Source organism: Pseudophryne corroboree, chromosome 6, assembly GCF_028390025.1.
Source record: "Pseudophryne corroboree isolate aPseCor3 chromosome 6, aPseCor3.hap2, whole genome shotgun sequence".
NCBI lineage: Eukaryota > Metazoa > Chordata > Amphibia > Anura > Myobatrachidae > Pseudophryne > Pseudophryne corroboree.
The window spans coordinates 142,319,085-142,341,210 of record NC_086449.1 but is presented as its reverse complement, the minus strand read 5'-3'; positions in this window follow the sequence as shown (position 1 = coordinate 142,341,210).

The following is a 22,126-nucleotide window of genomic DNA, read 5'->3' as shown; positions in this document are numbered from 1 at the left end:
TAGATAAGGACAGTATATTATTGCCTATAGAGCATTTAAAAGATGCATTTCTATATATGCATGATGCACAGCGGAATATTTGCCGACTGGCATCAAGTATAAGTGCGTTGTCCAATTCTACCAGTAAAGTGGTCAGGTGATGCGGATTCCAAACGGCATTTGGAAGTATTGCCTTTGAAAGGGGATATTTGGGGTCGGTTTGACAGAGGGAGAGGAAAAAGGCTGCAGAGATCAGCCAGTTCCCAGGAACAGAAACCCTTTCCCGCCTCTGCCAAGTCCTCAGTATGACGCTAGGGCTTTACAAGCTCAGGCACGGTGGGGGCCCTTTCTCAATGAATTTCAGTGCGCAGTGGGCTCACTCGCAAGTAGACCCCTGGATCCTTCAGGTAATATCTCAGGGGTACAAATTGGAATTTGAGACGTCTCCCCCTCGCCGTTTTCAAAAGTCGGCTTTACCGACGTCTCCCTCTGACAGGGAGGCAGTTTTGGAAGCCATTCACAAGCTGTATTCCCAGCAGGTGATAATCAAGGTACCCCTCCTGCAACAGGGAACGGGGTATTATTCCACACTATTGTGGTACCGAAGCCAGACGGCTCGGTGAGACCGATTCTAAATCTGAAATCTTTGAACACTTACATACAGAGGTTCAAATTCAAGATTGAGTCACTCAGAGCACTGATTGCGAACCTGGAAGAAGGGGACTACATGATGTCTCGGGACATCAAGGATGCTTACCTTCATGTCAAAATTTACCCTTCTCACCAAGGGTACCTCAGGTTATGGTACAGAACTGTCACTATCAGTCCAACAAGCTGGGTGCTCCTGCTTCTAAGCAGACTATTGCTCGTTGGATTTGTAGTACAATTCAGCTTGCACATTCTGTGGCAGGCCTGCCACATGCCCGCTGCGCGTGCACATATCCGCAATTTGCGTAACGGAGCTTTCCACGGCTATGCGCCTTAGAGCGTGGTATGTGCATTTACGGTAGAGTTTGTGAACGCATAGAGGGTTATTAGAATATTACATATTTAACCCAAATAGCGTATATTTTAGATATAGTTCCCCTACACCGCATCAGCGAGTATAAACAGTTGAAACAGTTCCAGGACTAAGGGATTCAGCTTTGCATGATAGGAAGGGTCAGACAAAGGTTAGAAGGTGATGTCTAGTATCCAGCTGTAGGGTATTTTAAGGGTAACATTCCGGTGTTAGTTAGAGAAAGATTGCATGTTCCTGCGTACAGTTATGTACAGAAGTAGAATATAGATATTTACTGTATTTACTGTATATTATGTATGCGGTGGGAATCCAGAGGATACCACCCACAAGAGCAGTTGGGGAAAGACATCGCCCACCTTTTCAAATCAACCTATGACCTCTTTTGTAATGTAGAGACACATCCCTGTGTCCAATGGACAATGAGATTACAGTGACCATTGTATTGTGTATGCATGTTGTGTATAAAAAGCCCATTGTTGCCTGGCCGGTCAGAAGACTCTGAACACTATCTGTATGACCAGCGGAGGACCGGCCGGGTTGCGCTTGCGAACATTCTCACGTATGTACATTCTCTGTAGCCATTATTCTGTTTAGACTTACCTTGTTAGCCTGTAGTGTATAACTTGTATTGTTTTGCCTTTTGGAATTAATCCACGGTGGCCTTAGAACCCTGATGCACAGCGGAATATTTGCCGACTGGCATCAAGTATAAGTGCGTTGTCCAATTCTACCAGTAAAGTGGTCAGGTGATGCAGATTCCAAACGGCATTTGGAAGTATTGCCTTTGAAAGGGGATATTTGGGGTCGGTCTTTCAGACCTGGTGGCCACGGCAACAGCTGGGAAATCCACGTTTGTACCCCAGGTCGCCTCTCAAAATAAGACGCCGTATTATCAGGCGCAGTCCTTTGTGGATAAGCGGACAAAAGGTTCCTCTTTTCTGCTCGTGACAGAGGGAGAGGAAAAAGGCTGCAGAGATCAGCCAGTTCCCAGGAACAGAAACCCTTTCCCGCCTCTGCCAAGCCCTCAGTATGACGCTAGGGCTTTACAAGCTCAGGCACGGTGGGGGCCCTTTCTCAATGAATTTCAGTGCGCAGTGGGCTCACTCGCAAGTAGACCCCTGGATCCTTCAGGTAATATCTCAGGGGTACAAATTGGAATTTGAGACGTCTCCCCCTCGCCGTTTTCAAAAGTCGGCTTTACCGACGTCTCCCTCTGACAGGGAGGCAGTTTTGGAAGCCATTCACAAGCTGTATTCCCAGCAGGTGATAATCAAGGTACCCCTCCTGCAACAGGGAACGGGGTATTATTCCACACTATTGTGGTACCGAAGCCAGACGGCTCGGTGAGACCGATTCTAAATCTAAAATCTTTGAACACTTACATACAGAGGTTCAAATTCAAGATTGAGTCACTCAGAGCAGTGATTGCGAACCTGGAAGAAGGGGACTACATGATGTCTCGGGACATCAAGGATGCTTACCTTCATGTCAAAATTTACCCTTCTCACCAAGGGTATCTCAGGTTATGGTACAGAACTGTCACTATCAGTTCAGACGCTGCCGTAGGGATGGTCCACGGCACCCCGGGTCTTTACCAAGGTAATGGCCGAAATGATGATATTCCTTCGAAGGAAGGGAATTTTAGTTATCCTTTACTTGGACGATTCCCTGATAAGGGTAAGATCCAGGGAACATTTGGAGGTCGGTGTAGCACTATCTCAGGTAGTGTTGCGGCAGCACGATTGGATTCTCAATATTCCAAAATCGCAGCTGGTTCCGACGACTTGTCTTCTGTTCCTAGGGATGATCCTGGACATAGTCCAGAAAAAAAAAGGTGTTTCTCCCGGAAGAGAAAGCCAGGGAGTTATCCGAACTAGTCAGGAACCTCCTAAAACCGAGCCAAGTCTCAGTGCATCAATGCACAAGGGTTCTGGGTAAAATTGGTGGCTTCCTACGAAGCAATCCCATTCGGTAGATTCCACGCAAGAACTTTCCAGTGGGACCTACTGGACAAATGGTCCGGGTCGCATCTTCAGATGCATCAGCGGATAACCCTGTCACCAAGGACAAGGGTATCCATCCTGTGGTGGTTGCAGAGTGCTCATCTTCTAGAGGGCCGCAGATTCGGCATTCAGGACTGGGTCCTGGTGACCACGGATGCCAGCCTGCGAGGCTGGGGAGCAGTCACACAGGGAAGGAATATCCAGGGCTTATGGTCAAGCCTGGAGACATCACTTCATATAAATATCCTGAAGCTAAGGGCCATTTACAATGCTCTAAGCTTAGCAATAACTCTGCTTCAAGGTCAGCCGGTGTTGATCCAGTCGGACAACATCACGGCAGTCACCCACGTAAACAGACAGGGTGGCACAAGAAGCAGGAGGGCAATGGCAGAAGCTGCAAGGATTCTTCGCTGGGCGGAAAATCATGTGATAGCACTGTCAGCAGTATTCATTCCGGGAGTGGACAACTGGGAAGCAGATTTCCTCAGCACGACCTCCGCCCGGGAGAGTGGGGACTTCACCCAGAAGTCTTTCACATGATTATAAACCGTTGGGAAAAAACTCGACAGGTATTGCGCCAGGTCAAGGGGCCCTCAGGCAATAGCTGTAGACGCTCTGGTAACACCGGGGGTGTACCAGTCAGTGTATGTGTTCCCTCCTCTGCCTCTCATACCCAAGGTACTGAGATTGATAAGATGGAGAGGAGTAAGCACTATATTCGTGGCTCCGGATTGGCCAAGAAGGACTTGGTACCCGGAACTTCAAGAGATGGTCACGGAGGATCCGTGGCCTCTACCTCTAAGAAGGGACCTGCTCCAGCAAGGACCCTGTCTGTTCCAAGACTTACCGCGGCTGCGTTTGACGGCATGGCGGTTGAACGCCGGATCCTGAAGGAAAAAGGGCATTCCGGATGAAGTCATCCCTATCCTGATCAAAGCCAGGAAGGATGTAACCGCAAAACATTATCACCGCATTTGGCAAAAATATGTTGCGTGGTGCGAGGCCAGTAAGGCCCGACGGAGGAAATTCAACTGGGTCGATTCCTACATTTCCTGCAAACAGGAGTGTCTATGGGCCTGAAATTGGGGTCCATTAAGGTTCAAATTTCGGCTCTGTCAATTTTCTTCCAAAAAAGAACTAGCTTCAGTCCCTGAAGTTCAGACGTTTGTAAAAGGGGTACTGCATATACAGCCTCCTTTTGTGCCTCCAGTGGCACTTTGGGTTCTCAATGTAGTTTTTGGGTTCCAAAAGTCACATTGGTTTGACCCACTTAAATCTGTGGAGTTAAAATATCTCACAGGGAAAGTGGTCATGCTGTTGGCCCTGGCCTGGGCCAGGCGCGTGTCAGAATTGGCGGCTTTATCCTGTAAAAGCCCTTATCTGATTTTCCATTCGGACAGGGCGGAATTGAGGACTCGTCCTCAGTTTCTCCCTAAGGTGGTTTCAGCGTTCACCTGAACCAACCTATTGTGGGCCTGCGGCTACTAGGGACTTGGAGGACTCCAAGTTGCTAGACGTTGTCAGGGCCCTGAAAATATATGTTTCCAGGACGGCTGGAGTCAGGAAATCTGACTCGCTGTTTATCCTGTATGCACCCAACAAGCTGGGTGCTCCTGCTTCTAAGCAGACTATTGCTCGTTGGATTTGTAGTACAATTCAGCTTGCACATTCTGTGGCAGGCCTGCCACAGTCAAAATCTGTAAATGCCCACTCCATAAGGAAGGTGGGCTCATCTTGGGCGGCCGCCCGAGGGGTCTCGGCTTTACAACTTTGCCGAGCAGCTACTTGGTCAGGAGCAAATACGTTTGTAAATTCTACAAAATTGATACCCTGGCTGAGGAGGACCTGGAGTTCTCTCATTTGGTGCTGCAGAGTCATCCGCACTCTCCCGCCCGTTTGGGAGCTTTGGTATAATCCCCATGGTCCTTACGGAGTCCCCAGCATCCACTTAGGACGTTAGAGAAAATAAGAATTTACTTACCGATAATTCTATTTCTCGTAGTCCGTAGTGGATGCTGGGCGCCCATCCCAAGTGCGGATTGTTTGCAATACTGGTACATAGTTATTGTTACCAAAAAATTCGGGTTATTGCTGTAGTGAGCCATCTTTTCTAGAGGCTCCTCTGTTATCATGCTGTTAACTGGGTTCAGATCACAAGTTGTACAGTGTGATTGGTGTGGCTGGTATGAGTCTTACCCGGGATTCAAAATCCTTCCTTATTGTGTACGCTCGTCCGGGCACAGTATCCTAACTGAGGCTTGGAGGAGGGTCATAGGGGGAGGAGCCAGTGCACACCAGATAGTCCTAAAGCTTTCTTTTAGATGTGCCCAGACTCCTGCGGAGCCGCTATTCCCCATGGTCCTTACGGAGTCCCCAGCATCCACTACAGACTACGAGAAATAGAATTATCGGTAAGTAAATTCTTATTTTTTCTGTTTAATGTTTAGATAGTGGCAGTTATTGTTGACTGCCAAAGTCGAAAAATATTGTAATGCATGTCACATGTACTAACCCCATGCACATGCCCGCTGCGCGTGCACATATCCGCAATTTGCGTAACGGAGCTTTCCACGGCTATGCGCCTTAGAGCGTGGTATGTGCATTTTTACGGTAGAGTTTGTGAACGCATAGAGGGTTATTAGAACATTACATATTTAACCCAAATAGCGTATATTTTAGATATAGTTCCCCTACACCGCATCAGCGAGTATAAACAGTTGAAACAGTTCCAGGACTAAGGGATTCAGCTTTGCATGATAGGAAGGGTCAGACAAAGGTTAGAAGGTGATGTCTAGTATCCAGCTGTAGGGTATTTTAAGGGTAACATTCCGGTGTTAGTTAGAGAAAGATTGCATGTTCATGCGTACAGTTATGTACAGAAGTAGAATATAGATATTTACTGTATTTACTGTATATTATGTATGCGGCGGGAATCCAGAGGATACCACCCACAAGAGCAGTTGGGGAAAGACATCACCCTCCTTTTCAAATCAACCTATGACCTCTTTTGTAATGTAGAGACACATCCCTGTGTCCAATGGACAATGAGATTACAGTGACCATTGTATTGTGTATGCATGTTGTGTATAAAAAGCCCATTGTTGCCTGGCCGGTCAGAAGACTCTGAACGCTATCTGTATGACCAGCGGAGGACCGGCCGGGTTGCGCTTGCGAACATTCTCACGTATGTACATTCTCTGTAGCCATTATTCTGTTTAGACTTACCTTGTTAGCCTGTAGTGTATAACTTGTATTGTTTTGCCTTTTGGAATTAATCCACGGTGGCCTTAGAACCCTGTGGTTTCAACATCAAACCAGTGTAGTGTCCTCACTTTCCTGCTGGGTTTTAAAGTGTATTTATCTGTATAAAGTGTATAAGTTTTGATAAGGTGTACGCACTGCGGGTACTTTGTACCGTCAGCGCTACTTAAAGTTCAAGGTATAATATCTTTGCAGTACTTTGCTGTTAAAGGTTTAAAGTGTAATCAAATCATTACATTGTATCATTAACAAGGTTGAAAGGTTATTAATTGTGTGTGCGTGTGCTGTGCATACTCTGTACTATCAGCGCAGCGTATGTACGCCAAGTACGTACCACGTTCGGGACTCTGTACGTAAATAGCGTACAGAGTGCGTAGCACGTGTATTAAGTCTAGCGGCCATAGCGGCTCAACGGTAAAAGGGTATCGAGGTATAGCTTTGTATTTTAAGATAATATAGACATTATCAAGTCAGATGTGGATGCTTGGGAGATGGTAATTGTGTCCCAAGGTTACAAGCTGGAATCCAAAGACGTGCCTCCCTGCCTATTCTTCAAATCGGCTTTACCAGTGTATCCCCCAGAGAGGGAGATAGTGTGGGCTGCAATTCGAAAGCTGTGTCTACAGCAAGTGATTATTAGGGTTCCCTTAATGCAACAGGGAAAAGGGTACTATTCAACCCTATTTGAGGCAACCGAAACCGGATGGCTCGGTCAGAACCATTCTTAACTTAAAATCCCTGAACCTGTACTTAAAAAGGTTCAAGTTCAAGATGGAATCGCTCAGGGCAGTGATCTACAGCCTGGAAGGGGGGGATTTTATGGTGTCACTAGACATAAAGGATGCATACCTTTATGTCCCCATTTATCCTCCTTATCAAGCGTACCTGAGATTTGCTGTACAGGCCTGTTATTTCCAATTTCAGTTGTTGCCTTTTGGGCTTTCCACGGTCCCAAGGGTTTTCACCAAGGTAATGGTGGAAGTGATGGTACTCCTGCGCAGGCAAGGAGTCACAATTATCCCGTACTTGAATGATCTCCTGATAAAAGCGAGATCAAAGGAACAGTTGCAGAACAGCGTGTCGTTCTCCCTGAGAGTGCTGCAGCAACATGGCTGGATTCTAAATCTACCAAAGTCACAGTTGGTTTCAACAACTCGGCTGCCTTTCTTAGGCATGAGTTTGGACACAGAACAGAAGAGGGTTTTTCTTCCAATGGAAAAAGCCCAGGAACTCCAGAACTGGGTCAGAGACCTGTTAAAACAAAAAAGAGTGTCAGTCCATCAATGCACTTGAGTACTGGAGAAAATGGTGGCGACCTACGAGGCCATCCTCTTCGGCAGGTTACAGGCTAGGACTTTTCAGTGGGACCTTCTGGACAAGTGGTCCGGGTCTCACCTTCCAATACATCAGAAGATAACCCTGTCCCCCGGGGCCAGGGTGTCTCTCCTGTGGTGGCTACAGAGTGCTCATCTTCTAGAAGGTCGCAGGTTCGGCATTCAGGACTCGGTCCTGGTGACCACGAAAGCGAGCCTCCGAGGATGGGGAGCAGTCACACAAGGAAGGAATTTTCAGGGACGGTGGTCAAGCCAGGAGGCTTGCCTACACATCTACATACTGGAATTAAGGGCCGTTTACAACGGCCTACGGCAAGCGGAGAATCTTCTTCGCGACCTACCGGTTCTGATTCAATCAGGCAACGTCACAGCTGTGGCTCATGTAAACCGCCAAGGCGGTACAAAGAGCAGAGTGGCAATGGCGGAAGCCACCAGGATTCTGCGGTGGGCAGAAAATCACGTAAGCGCTCTGTCAGCGATATTTATTCCGGGAGTGGACAACTGGGAAACAGTCTCCCTCAGCAGACATGATCTCCATCCAGGAGAGTGGGCACTTCATCAAGAAGTCTTTGTAGAGATAACAAGTTGTTGGGAGCTTCCTCAAATAGACATGATGGCATCACGCCTCAACAAGAAGCTTTGGAGGTATTGCGCCAGCTCAAGGGACCCTCAGGCAGTAGCGGTGGACGCCCTGGTGACACCATGGGTGTTTCAGTCGGTCTAGGTGTTCCCTCCTCTACCTCTCATCTCAAAAATATTGAGAATCATAAGACGAACAAGAGTGCAGACAATACTCATTGTTCCAGATTGGCCTCGAAGGGCCTGGTATTCAGATCTTCAGGGGATGCACATAGAAGATCCGTGGCCTCTTACTCTCAGAGAGAACCTGTTGCAGCAGAGGCCCTGTGTGTTCCAAGACTTACCGCGGATACGTTTGACGGCATGGCGGTTGAACACCGAATCCTAGCGGAGAAGGTTATTACGGAAGAAGTCATCCCTACTCTGATAAAAGCTAGGAAGGAAGTGACGGTGAAACAATTATTACCGTCAGGGCCGGACTGGCCCACAGGGATACCAGGGAAACCACCGGTAGGCCCCACTGCCTTAGGGCCCACTCCTTCCTCTAGGGATCAGGTTCCAGACTGTGCACTTGTATTATACATGGTAGATATGTTGCATTACAATGCACAAGACAATTGTGTATTTCAAACCTCTGTGGAGGCTGGCCACACCCCCTTTGTAGGCTGGCCACACCCCTAAGTATGGGCCCCTATCTCAGCATTCCCCCGGTGGGCCCTTCATACCCCAGTCCGACACTGATTACCGTATCTGGAGAAAGTTTGTATCTTGGTGTGAAGCCAGGAATGCTCCTACGGAAGGTTTCCACTTGGGCCGTTTTTTCCATTTTCTACAGACAGGAGTGGATATGGGCCTAAAGTTAGGCTCCATTAAGGTACAGATTTCAGCCCTGTCTATATTCTTCCAGAAGTAATTGGATTCTCTCCCAGAAGTCCAAACTTTTGTAAGGGGAGTGCTACACATCCAGCCTCCTTTTGTGCCCCCGGTGGCACCATGGGACCTTAACGTAGTGTTACAGTTCCTTAATTCGTACTGGTTTGAGCCTTTTCAAACAGTTGAATTGAAATTTCTCACTTGGAAAGTGGTCATGTTATTGGCCTTGGCATCTGCAAGGCGGGTGTCCGAATTGGCGGCTTTGTCTCACAAGAGCCCCTATCTGATATTCCAGTTGGATAGAGCGAAATGGAGGACTCGTCCTCAATTTCTACCTAAGGTGGTTTCGTCTTGTCGCATGAACCAACCTATTGTGGTGCCTGTGGCTACAGGGGACTTGGAGGACTCCAAGTCCCTTGATGTAGTCAGGGCCTTAAATATTTATGTAGCCAGGACGGCTAGGGTTAGGAAAACAGAGGTTCTGTTTGTCCTGTATGCAGCCAGCAAGGTTGGCGCTCCTGCTTCTAAGCAGACTATTGCTCGCTGGATCTGTAACTTGATTCAGCAGGTTCATTCTACGGCTGGATTGCCGTTACCAAATTCGGTAAAGGCCCATTCCACTAGGAAGGTGGGCTCTTCTTGGGCGGCTGCCCGAGGCGTCTCGCTTTGCCGAGCAGCTACTTGGTCGGGTTCAAACACTTTTGCAAAATTCTACAAGTTTGATACCCTAGCTGATGAGGACCTTGCGTTTGCTCAGTCGGTGCTGCAAAGTCATCCGCACTCTCCTGCCCGGTTGGGAGCTTTGGTATAAACCCCATGGTCCTTACGGAGTCCCCAGCATCCTCTAGGACGTAAGAGAAAATAAGATTTTAAACCTACCGGTAAATCTTTTTCTCCTAGTCCGTAGAGGATGCTGGGCGCCCATCCCAGTGCGGACTGCTTCTGCAAGACTTGTATATAGTTATTGCTTACATTAGGGTTATGTTACAGTTTTGTTCAGTCTCTGACTGAGGCTGTGTTGTTTCTTGCTGTTAACTGGTTCGTATTACCCAAGTTATACGGTGTGAATGGTGTGGGCTGGTATGAATCTTGCCCTTGGATTAACAAAAATCCTTTCCTCGTACTGTCCGTCTCCTCTGGGCACAGTTTCTCTAACTGAGGTCTGGAGGAGGGGCATAGAGGGAGGAGCCAGTGCACACCCATACCTAAAGTTCTTTTTTAGTTCCCATGTCTCCTGCAGAGCCCGTCTATCCCCATGGTCCTTACGGAGTCCCCAGCAACCTCTACGGATTAGGAGAAAAAGATTTACCGGTAGGTTTAAAATCTTATTATATCACTGGATGTGGGAAACTCACAGCATGAAATACTGATATACAGCAGCACAGTAATTTGCCAAGGATTTAGTGTATTTATCTAAAAAAAAAAAACACACTGGAAAATGGCATATTACTGTGCTGCTGTATGTCATTATTTCAAGCCATGATTGCCGCACCGATCTCTATACTATGGGGGTCATTCCGAGTTGTTCGCTTGTTGCCGTTTTTCGCAATGGAGCGATTAGGTGGAAAATGCGCATGCGCTTAGTAATTTTACACAAAACTTTGAAGATTTACAAAAGCTCGAGCAACGTTTTTTCAACGCTCGAGTGATCGTAGTGTGATTGACAGGAAGTGGGTGTTTCTGGGCAGAAACTGGACGTTTTGAGGGAGTGTGCTAAAAAACGCAGGCGTGCCAGGTAAAAACACAGGAGTGGCTGGCCGGACGCTGGGCGTGTTTGTGACGTCAAACCAGGAACTAAACGGATCGAGGTGATCGCAATCTAGGAGTAGGTCTGGAGCTACTCAGAAACTGCAAGGAATTATTTAGTAGCAATTCTGCTAACCTTTCGTTCACTATTCTGCTAAGCTAAGATACACTCCCACAGGGCGGCGGCCTAGCGTTTGCAATGCTGCTAAAAGCAGCTAGTTAGTGAACAACTCGGAATGAGGGCCTATGGCTGCTGGTGGTGATGGAGGTTTGTTAGCGTTTGTTGAGCTGTGTATAAATGCAGAAAGTGTTGATTAGGTAAAATGTGTACACATGGAATAATGTCTGTTTGGATTGCTGCATACACGTGAAATTATGCAGAATTTAAAAACTATGGGGCAAATTCAGTATGAATCGCAAGTAGCGATTCGTACAGAATTTTTGTTGAGGGGCCAAGGGCGCCTGCGCATGCACCCGCAATTTCTGCGGGGGACCGCAGAAAATACGATCGCCTCTGCCAGCTAAGCTGCGTCAGCAGGAGTCATCCTTAATTTCTGCTAACAAGCAGAAATTGCGTGCTGTTCGCAATTTCTGCTTGAAGCGGAGGGAGGCGCCGGTCAGCATGCTGGGCGGCACCCAGCATGCATGCTAATAGTTAGCAAATTCTGCTGATTAGCAGAATTTGCTAACCTTACTGAATTGGCCCCAATGTACAGAATGATGTAGGATTGGAAAGTTAAATATTGTATACTGTACATAGAAAGATGTAAAATTAGAACGTTATATACGGTATACATACATACCTCCCAACTGTCCCTATTCTTGCAGGACAGTCCCGTTTTTTTGAGACTGTACCGCTGCCCCACCCGCAGGCCACAGTGTCCCGTGGTGGGGGGCATGCACACAGCGTCTCCTCACTAGAGGCAGGAGGCATGCCAGCAGCTCTTAGAGCGCTGGCCATGTCCCCATGGTGATGAAAACGGGGGCATGGCTCGCGATTGTGGCACTCCCGTGAAGCCACACCCCCTTTCTGTAGGCCACACACCCTTTTGGGCAGACGCTGCACCAAGGTGTCCCTCTTCCGCTTCTCCCAATGTTGGGAGGTATGTGCATACAGTGATGTAGGCAGCGCAGTAAAGAGACCTGCACACTTTGAAAAATAATACAGAAAAAATGGTACTTTAAGCGCCTCCCTGGCTACACTGCAGCCCAGCACACAGCAACGTTTCCTGTGCTGAGGAGAGGAGCTGCAACTGCTGCTGCCAGGTAAGGCAGGGGGCTTGGGCCCATGTAAATAGTACCTACTCCCCCCCATTCTCGGCACCACTGGATGTAGGATTGGGAAGTTTTATACTGTATACATAGAGTGATGTAAGGTAGAGAAGTTATATATAGTGTATACGAGTGATGTAAGGTAGAGAAGTTATATATAGTGTATACATAGAGTGATGTAAGGTAGAGAAGTTATATATACTGTATACATAGAGTGATGTAGGGTAGAGAAGTTATATATAGTGTATACATAGAGTGATGTAGGTTAGAGAAGTTATATATAGTGTATACATAGCGGGATGTAGGATTGGGAAGTTATATACTGTATACATAGAGTGATGTAGGGTAGAGAAGTTATATATAGTGTATACATAGAGTGATGCAGGATAGAGAAGTTATATATAGTGTATACATACAGTGATGCAGGATAGAGAAGTTATATATAGTGTATACATAGAGTGATGTAGGGTAGAGAAGTTATATATAGTGTATACATAGAGTGATGTAGGTTAGAGAAGTTATATATAGTGTATACATAGAGTGATGTAGGGTAGAGAAGTTATATATAGTGTATACATAGAGTGATGCAGGATAGATAAGTTATATATAGTGTATACATACAGTGATGCAGGATAGAGAAGTTATATATAGTGTATACATAGAGTGATGCAGGATAGAGAAGTTATATATAGTGTATACATAGAGTGATGCAGGATTGGGAAGTTATATATACTGTATACATAGAGTGACGCAGGATAGAGAAGGTATACATAGTGTATACATAGAGTGATGCAGGATTGGGAAGTTATATACTGTATACATAGAGTGATGTAGGGTAGAGAAGTTATATATAGTGTATACATAGAGTGATGTAGGGTAGAGAAGTTATATATAGTGTATACATAGAGGGATGTAGGATTGGGAAGTTTATACTGTATATACAGAGTGATGCAGGATAGATAAGTTATATATAGTGTATACATACAGTGATGCAGGATAGAGACGTTATATATAGTGTATACATAGAGTGATGTAGGATTGGGAAGTTATATACTGTATGCATAGAGTGATGCAGGATAGATAAGTTATATATAGTGTATACATACAGTGATGCAGGATAGAGACGTTATATATAGTGTATACATAGAGTGATGCAGGATAGATAAGTTATATATAGTGTATACATAGAGTGATGCAGGATAGAGAAGTTATATATAGTGTATACATAGAGTGATGCCGGATAGATAAGTTATATATAGTGTATACATAGAGTGATGCAGGATAGAGAAGTTATATATAGTGTATACATAGAGTGACGCAGGATAGAGAAGTTATATATAGTGTATACATAGAGTGATGCCGGATAGATAAGTTATATATAGTGTATACATAGAGTGATGCAGGATAGAGAAGTTATATATAGTGTATACATACAGTGATGCAGGATATAGAAGTTATATATAGTGTATACATAGAGTGATGTAGGGTAGAGAAGTTATATATAGTGTATACATAGAGTGACGCAGGATAGAGAAGTTCTATATAGTGTATACATACAGTGATGCAGGATAGAGAAGTTATATATAGTGTATACATAGAGTGATGCAGGATAGATAAGTTATATATAGTGTATACATAGAGTGATGCAGGATATAGAAGTTATATATAGTGTATACATAGAGTGATGTAGGGTAGAGAAGTTATATATAGTGTATACATAGAGTGATGCAGGATAGATAAGTTATATATAGTGTATACATACAGTGATGCAGGATATAGAAGTTATATATAGTGTATACATACAGTGATGCAGGATTGGGAAGTTATATATAGTGTATACATAGAGTGACGCAGGATAGAGAAGTTATATATAGTGTATACATATAGTGACGCAGGATAGAGAAGTTATATATACTGTATACATAGAGTGATGCAGGATAGATAAGTTATATATAGTGTATACATACAGTGATGCAGGATATAGAAGTTATATATAGTGTATACATACAGTGATGCAGGATATAGAAGTTATATATAGTGTATACATACAGTGATGCAGGATTGGGAAGTTATATATAGTGTATACATACAGTGATGCAGGATAGAGAAGTAATACATAGTGTATACATAGAGTGATGTAGGGTAGAGAAGTTATATATAGTGTATACATAGAGTGATGCAGGATAGATAAGTTATATATAGTGTATACATACAGTGATGCAGGATATAGAAGTTATATATAGTGTATACATACAGTGATGCAGGATTGGGAAGTTATATATAGTGTATACATAGAGTGACGCAGGATAGAGAAGTTATATATAGTGTATACATACAGTGATGCAGGATAGAGAAGTTATATATAGTGTATACATAGAGTGATGCAGGATAGATAAGTTATATATAGTGTATACATACAGTGATGCAGGATATAGAAGTTATATATAGTGTATACATACAGTGATGCAGGATAGAGAAGTTATACATAGTGTATACATAGAGTGATGTAGGGTAGAGAAGTTATATATAGTGTATACATAGAGTGATGCAGGATAGATAAGTTATATATAGTGTATACATAGAGTGATGTAGGGTAGAGAAGTTATATATAGTGTATACATAGAGTGATGCAGGATTGGGAAGTTATATACTGTATACATAGAGTGATGTAGGGTAGAGAAGTTATATATAGTGTATACATAGAGTGATGTAGGGTAGAGAAGTTATATATAGTGTATACATAGAGTGACGCAGGAGAGAGAAGTTATATATAGTGTATACATAGAGTGACGCAGGATAGAGAAGTTATACATAGTGTATACATAGAGTGATGCAGGATTGGGAAGTTATATACTGTATACATAGAGTGATGTAGGGTAGAGAAGTTATATATAGTGTATACATAGAGTGATGCAGGATAGAGAAGTTATATATAGTGTATACATACAGTGATGCAGGATAGAGAAGTTATATATAGTGTATACATAGAGTGATGCAGGATAGAGAAGTTATATATAGTGTATACATAGAGTGATGCAGGATTGGGAAGTTATATATACTGTATACATAGAGTGACGCAGGATAGAGAAGGTATACATAGTGTATACATAGAGTGATGCAGGATTGGGAAGTTATATACTGTATACATAGAGTGATGTAGGGTAGAGAAGTTATATATAGTGTATACATAGAGTGATGTAGGGTAGAGAAGTTATATATAGTGTATACATAGAGGGATGTAGGATTGGGAAGTTTATACTGTATATACAGAGTGATGCAGGATAGATAAGTTATATATAGTGTATACATACAGTGATGCAGGATAGAGACGTTATATATAGTGTATACATAGAGTGATGCAGGATTGGGAAGTTATATACTGTATGCATAGAGTGATGCAGGATAGATAAGTTATATATAGTGTATACATACAGTGATGCAGGATAGAGACGTTATATATAGTGTATACATAGAGTGATGCAGGATAGATAAGTTATATATAGTGTATACATAGAGTGATGCAGGATAGAGAAGTTATATATAGTGTATACATAGAGTGATGCCGGATAGATAAGTTATATATAGTGTATACATAGAGTGATGTAGGGTAGAGAAGTTATATATAGTGTATACATAGAGTGACGCAGGATAGAGAAGTTATATATAGTGTATACATACAGTGATGCAGGATAGAGAAGTTATATATAGTGTATACATAGAGTGATGCAGGATATAGAAGTTATATATAGTGTATACATAGAGTGATGTAGGGTAGAGAAGTTATATATAGTGTATACATACAGTGATGCAGGATAGAGAAGTTATACATAGTGTATACATAGAGTGGTGTAGGGTAGAGAAGTTATATATAGTGTATACATAGAGTGATGCAGGATAGATAAGTTATATATAGTGTATACATACAGTGATGCAGGATATAGAAGTTATATATAGTGTATACATACAGTGATGCAGGATTGGGAAGTTATATATAGTGTATACATAGAGTGACGCAGGATAGAGAAGTTATATATATAGTGTATACATATAGTGACGCAGGATAGAGAAGTTATATATACTGTATACATAGAGTGATGCAGGATAGATAAGTTATATATAGTGTATACATACAGTGATGCAGGATATAGAAGTTATATATAGTGTATACATACAGTGATGCAGGATATAGAAGTTATATATAGTGTATACATACAGTGATGCAGGATTGGGAAGTTATATATAGTGTATACATAGAGTGACGCAGGATAGAGAAGTTATATATAGTGTATACATACAGTGATGCAGGATAGAGAAGTTATATATAGTGTATACATAGAGTGATGCAGGATAGATAAGTTATATATAGTGTATACATACAGTGATGCAGGATATAGAAGTTATATATAGTGTATACATACAGTGATGTAGGATAGAGAAGTTATACATAGTGTATACATAGAGTGATGTAGGGTAGAGAAGTTATATATAGTGTATACATAGAGTGATGCAGGATAGATAAGTTATATATAGTGTATACATAGAGTGATGTAGGGTAGAGAAGTTATATATAGTGTATACATAGAGTGATGCAGGATTGGGAAGTTATATACTGTATACATAGAGTGATGTAGGGTAGAGAAGTTATATATAGTGTATACATAGAGTGATGTAGGGTAGAGAAGTTATATATAGTGTATACATAGAGTGACGCAGGAGAGAGAAGTTATATATAGTGTATACATAGAGTGACGCAGGATAGAGAAGTTATACATAGTGTATACATAGAGTGATGCAGGATTGGGAAGTTATATACTGTATACATAGAGTGATGCAGGATAGATAAGTTATATATAGTGTATACATAGAGTGATGCAGGATTGGGAAGTTATATATAGTGTATACATACAGTGATGCAGGATAGAGACGTTATATATAGTGTATACATAGAGTGATGCAGGATTGGGAAGTTATATACTGTATACATAGAGTGATGCAGGATAGATAAGTTATATATAGTGTATACATAGAGTGATGCAGGATTGGGAAGTTATATATAGTGTCTACATAGAGTGATGCAGGATAGATAAGTTATATATAGTGTATACATAGAGTGATGCCGGATAGATAAGTTATATATAGTGTATACATAGAGTGATGTAGGGTAGAGAAGTTATATATAGTGTATACATAGAGTGACGCAGGATTGGGAAGTTATATACTGTATACATAGAGTGATGTAGGGTAGAGAAGTTATATATAGTGTATACATAGAGTGATGTAGGGTAGAGAAGTTATATATAGTGTATACATAGAGTGACGCAGGAGAGAGAAGTTATATATAGTGTATACATAGAGTGATGTAGGATAGAGAAGTTATACATAGTGTATACATAGAGTGATGCAGGATTGGGAAGTTATATACTGTATACATAGAGTGATGTAGGGTAGAGAAGTTATATATAGTGTATACATAGAGTGATGTAGGGTAGAGAAGTTATATATAGTGTATACATACATAGAGGGATGTAGGATTGGGAAGTTTATACTGTATATACAGAGTGATGCAGGATAGATAAGTTATATATAGTGTATACATACAGTGAGGCAGGATATAGAAGTTATATATAGTGTATACATAGAGTGATGCAGGATTGGGAAGTTATATACTGTATGCATACAGTGATGCAGGATAGATAAGTTATATATAGTGTATACATACAGTGATGCAGGATAGAGACGTTATATATAGTGTATACATAGAGTGATGCCGGATAGATAAGTTATATATAGTGTATACATAGAGTGATGCAGGATAGATAAGTTATATATAGTGTATACATACAGTGATGCAGGATAGAGAAGTTATATATAGTGTATACATAGAGTGACGCAGGAGAGAGAAGTTATATATAGTGTATACATAGAGTGACGCAGGATAGAGAAGTTATACATAGTGTATACATAGAGTGATGCAGGATTGGGAAGTTATATACTGTATACATAGAGTGATGTAGGGTAGAGAAGTTATATATAGTGTATACATAGAGTGATGCAGGATAGAGAAGTTATATATAGTGTATACATAGAGTGATGCAGGATTGGGAAGTTATATACTGTATATACAGAGTGACGCAGGATAGAGAAGTTATATATAGTGTATACATAGAGTGACGCAGGATAGAGAAGTTATATATAGTGTATACATAGAGTGATGCAGGATTATGAAGTTATATACTGTATATACAGAGTGACGCAGGATAGAGAAGTTATATATAGTGTATACATAGAGTGACGCACGATAGAGAAGTTATACATAGTGTATACATAGAGTGACGCAGGATAGAGAAGTTATATATAGGCCCTCATTCCGAGTCGTTCGCTCTGTATTTTTCATCGCATCGCAATGAAAATCCGCTTAGTACGCATGCGCAATAATCGCACTGCGACTGCGCCGAGTTATTTTGCTATGAAGATAGTATTTTTACTCACGGCTTTTTCTTCGCTCCGGCGATCGTAGTGATTGACAGGAAATGGGTGTTACTGGGCGGAAACACGGCGTTTTATGGGCGTGTGGTTGAAAACGCTACCGTTTCCGGAAAAAACGCAGGAGTGGCCGGAGAAACGGGGGAGTGTCTGAGCGAACGCTGGGTGTGTTTATGACGTCAAACCTGGAACGACAAGCACTGAACTGATCGCAGATGCCGAGTAAGTCTGAAGCTACTCTGAAACTGCTAAGAAGTTTGTAATCGCAATATTGCGAATACATCGGTCGCAATTTTAAGAAGCTAAGATACACTCCCAGTAGGCGGCGGCTTAGCGTGTGCAACTCTGCTAAATTCGCCTTGCGACCGATCAACTCGGAATGAGGGCCATAGTGTATACATAGAGTGATGCAGGATTGGGAAGTTATATACTATACACATAGGGGGTCATTCCGAGTTGACCGCTAGCTGTCGTTGTTCGCAGCGCAGCGATCAGGCTAAAAAGCGGCACTTCTGCGCATGCGTATGGTACTTTCACAACAAACGATGCAGTTTCACACAAGGTCTAGCGACGCTTTTCAATCGCACTGCTGGCCGCAGAGTGATTGAGAGGAAGTGGGTGTTTCTGGGAGGTAACTGACCGTTTTCGGGGAGTGTGTGTAAAAACGCAGGCATGTCAGATACAAACGCAGGCGTGCCTGGGGAAACGCAGGCGTGGCTGGGAGAACGCAGGGCGTGTTTGTGACGTCAAAACAGGAACTAAACAGTCTGAAGTGATCGCTAGCTAGTAGTAGGTCTGGAGCTGCTCAGAAACTGCACAATCTTTTTTGCAGCAGCGCTGCGATCCTTTCGTTCGCACTTCTGCTAAGCTAAGATACACTCCCAGGGGGCGGCGGCTTAGCGTTTGCACGGCTGCTAAAAGCAGCTAGCGAGCGAACAACTCGGAATGAGGGTCATAGAGTGATGTAGGATTGGGAGGATATAAACTGAATACACTACATAGAGGGATGTACGATTAGGAAGCTATATACTGTATACATAGAGGCAGAGGCGGATTGGCCATAGGGTCCACTGGGAAGATTCCCGTTGGGCCGACACACCCATGGGGCCTGTTTTGTTTGAGGACATGTGGTCCTTTTTATAGACATAATGAATAAGATGCAAAATAATTAGCATATATAAAAATGACTTTGCCACTTAGCCTGTGATTGCAGACGATCTAGTGTATGCTCTGTCTGCCTGCTTGGCTGACATATAAGATTGAGTGAATAGTGATTGGGATACGGTTGGTTTAATAAGCAAGAAAACATATCTTTCTAAAGAATTATATAGTTTACTAAATTCTAAAGGTGTATCATATAATGTACTCATAATATTTAATTTTATTTCCTTTTAACTTCCCCCTTGATGCTGGATATGCCCACTATCTGGAAAGTCTTGTGCTGCGGGTGCTGCTGCCATGGCCCATGGCTAGACCTTACACCTCTGGTGCTGCCCATGTGGGGCCATTAATGCAATCTGCCCCTACATAGAGGGCTGCAGGATTAGGAAGCTATAAACTGTATACATAGAATGATGTAGGACTGGAAAGTTATATACTTTATACATAGCTTGATGCAGGATTGGGAAGTTTTATACTGTATGCATAGAGTGATGTAGGATTGGGAAGTTATATACTGTATACATAGAGTGATGCAGGATTGGGAAGTTATGTACTGTATACACTGATGTAGGATTGGAAAGTCATATACTGTACACAGAGTGATGTAGGATTGGGAGGTTATAAACTGTATACATAGAGCAATGTAGGATTAGGAAACTATATACTGTATACATAGACTGATGTAGGACTGGAAAGTTATATACTGTACATAGAGTGATGCAGGATTGGAAAGTGATGTACTGGGTACATGGAGAGATTTAAATTGAAAGCTACCACCAGCAGTCATCCGTGTATTGGCCAAAGAGCTTATTCCACCAATTTAGGGTAATCACCTCATCTTTTTAATTCTGGTCATATATTAATTACACAGGTTATGTGGCTGGATGACTTCAAGACTCTATTTCATCTGGTTTTAATCAGCCACAGAACCTGTGTAATTAATATGTGTCCAGAATTAAAGGGATGAGGTGGTAACCCTACACCAATTACATGTGATTGCAGGTGGAAGAGCTATGCAATGTTTCCTTTAATTGCACGGTGTGCTCTATTGTATTATTTTGTACCAATTTGGTAGAATCTGCCATACACTCTTGGATTGCCACATCAACAGACTTGATACTTTCAGATAGGGGACCATATGTACTAGAATACGATACATGTCAGGTTTATTTCTTTTTGTTGCTAATTGCTTGCGTGCCTATAGTATGTGCTATTTGTATATGCTTTTAAATAATTTTGAAAATGTTGTTACAGACCAAAACTAGGTAAGGCGGCTGCGTTTGATATTTGTGGTGAGTGAATTTGGTATGTAATGACTAATAAGAGTAGGAAATTAGCAAAAAACCTAATGTATTAGAGGAATCAAAAAGAATGGAAGCAGCAAACAAAAAACATTGAAGATCTGAGACAGACGCAATGTGACTTACTTGTATCTTCAAAATCTACATGCCAGTTCCAGACAATTGTGTGGTACTTATATCATACTCCCACAGATCTGTATGTTCCTTTCCTCCCCAGGCCTCGTGTTTCATCAGTGACAATATATTCTAAATGAATTACACATTGCTTCTTCTACGCAAGAACCTGATAATGGAGTAGGCTCCATGAAACGAGACAGATTCAGAAGCCATGTGTTATATACAGTAGACTGTAAATGGGCAGGGCCCTCCCTACCCTTTATTTTCATATCTGCATTTATTTTGTCTACCCTGTATGTCCCTATTTTACGTATGTACTCTTTTTCCCACTGTCCAGTATATAAAGTTGTGCACATGTGGAATGATACAGGTTTGCAAAGCTACGTACATATAAAACGGTACAGGTATGGAAAACTATAGTTTTTAGTACTATACACATGACATTATGTAGGATCAGTAGGTTTATGTACACAAGGAAGGAGTGATGCAGGTATGGAAGGCTACGTACACAGTGAGTGATACAGGTATGGAAGGCTACGTACACACGGAGTGATGCAGGTATGGAATTCTGTGTAGACACTGAGTGATGCAGGTATGGAAGGCTACGTACACACGGAGTGATGCAGGTATGGAATTCTGTGTAGACACTGAGTGATGCAGGTATGGAAGGCTACGTACACACGGAGTGATGCAGGTATGGAATTCTGTGTAGACACTGAGTGATGCAGGTATGGAATGCTGTGTACACATTTAGTGATGCAGCTATGGAATGCTGTGTACACACGGAGTAATGCAGGTATGGAAGGTTATGTACACACGGAGTGATGCAGGTTTGGAATGCTGTGTACACATTGAGTGATGCAGGTATGGAATGCTTTGTACACACGGAGTGATGCAGGTATGGAAGGCTACGTACACACGGAGTGATGCAGGTATGGAATACTATGCACACACGGAGTGATGCAGGTATGGAGTGCTTTGTACACACGGAGTGAT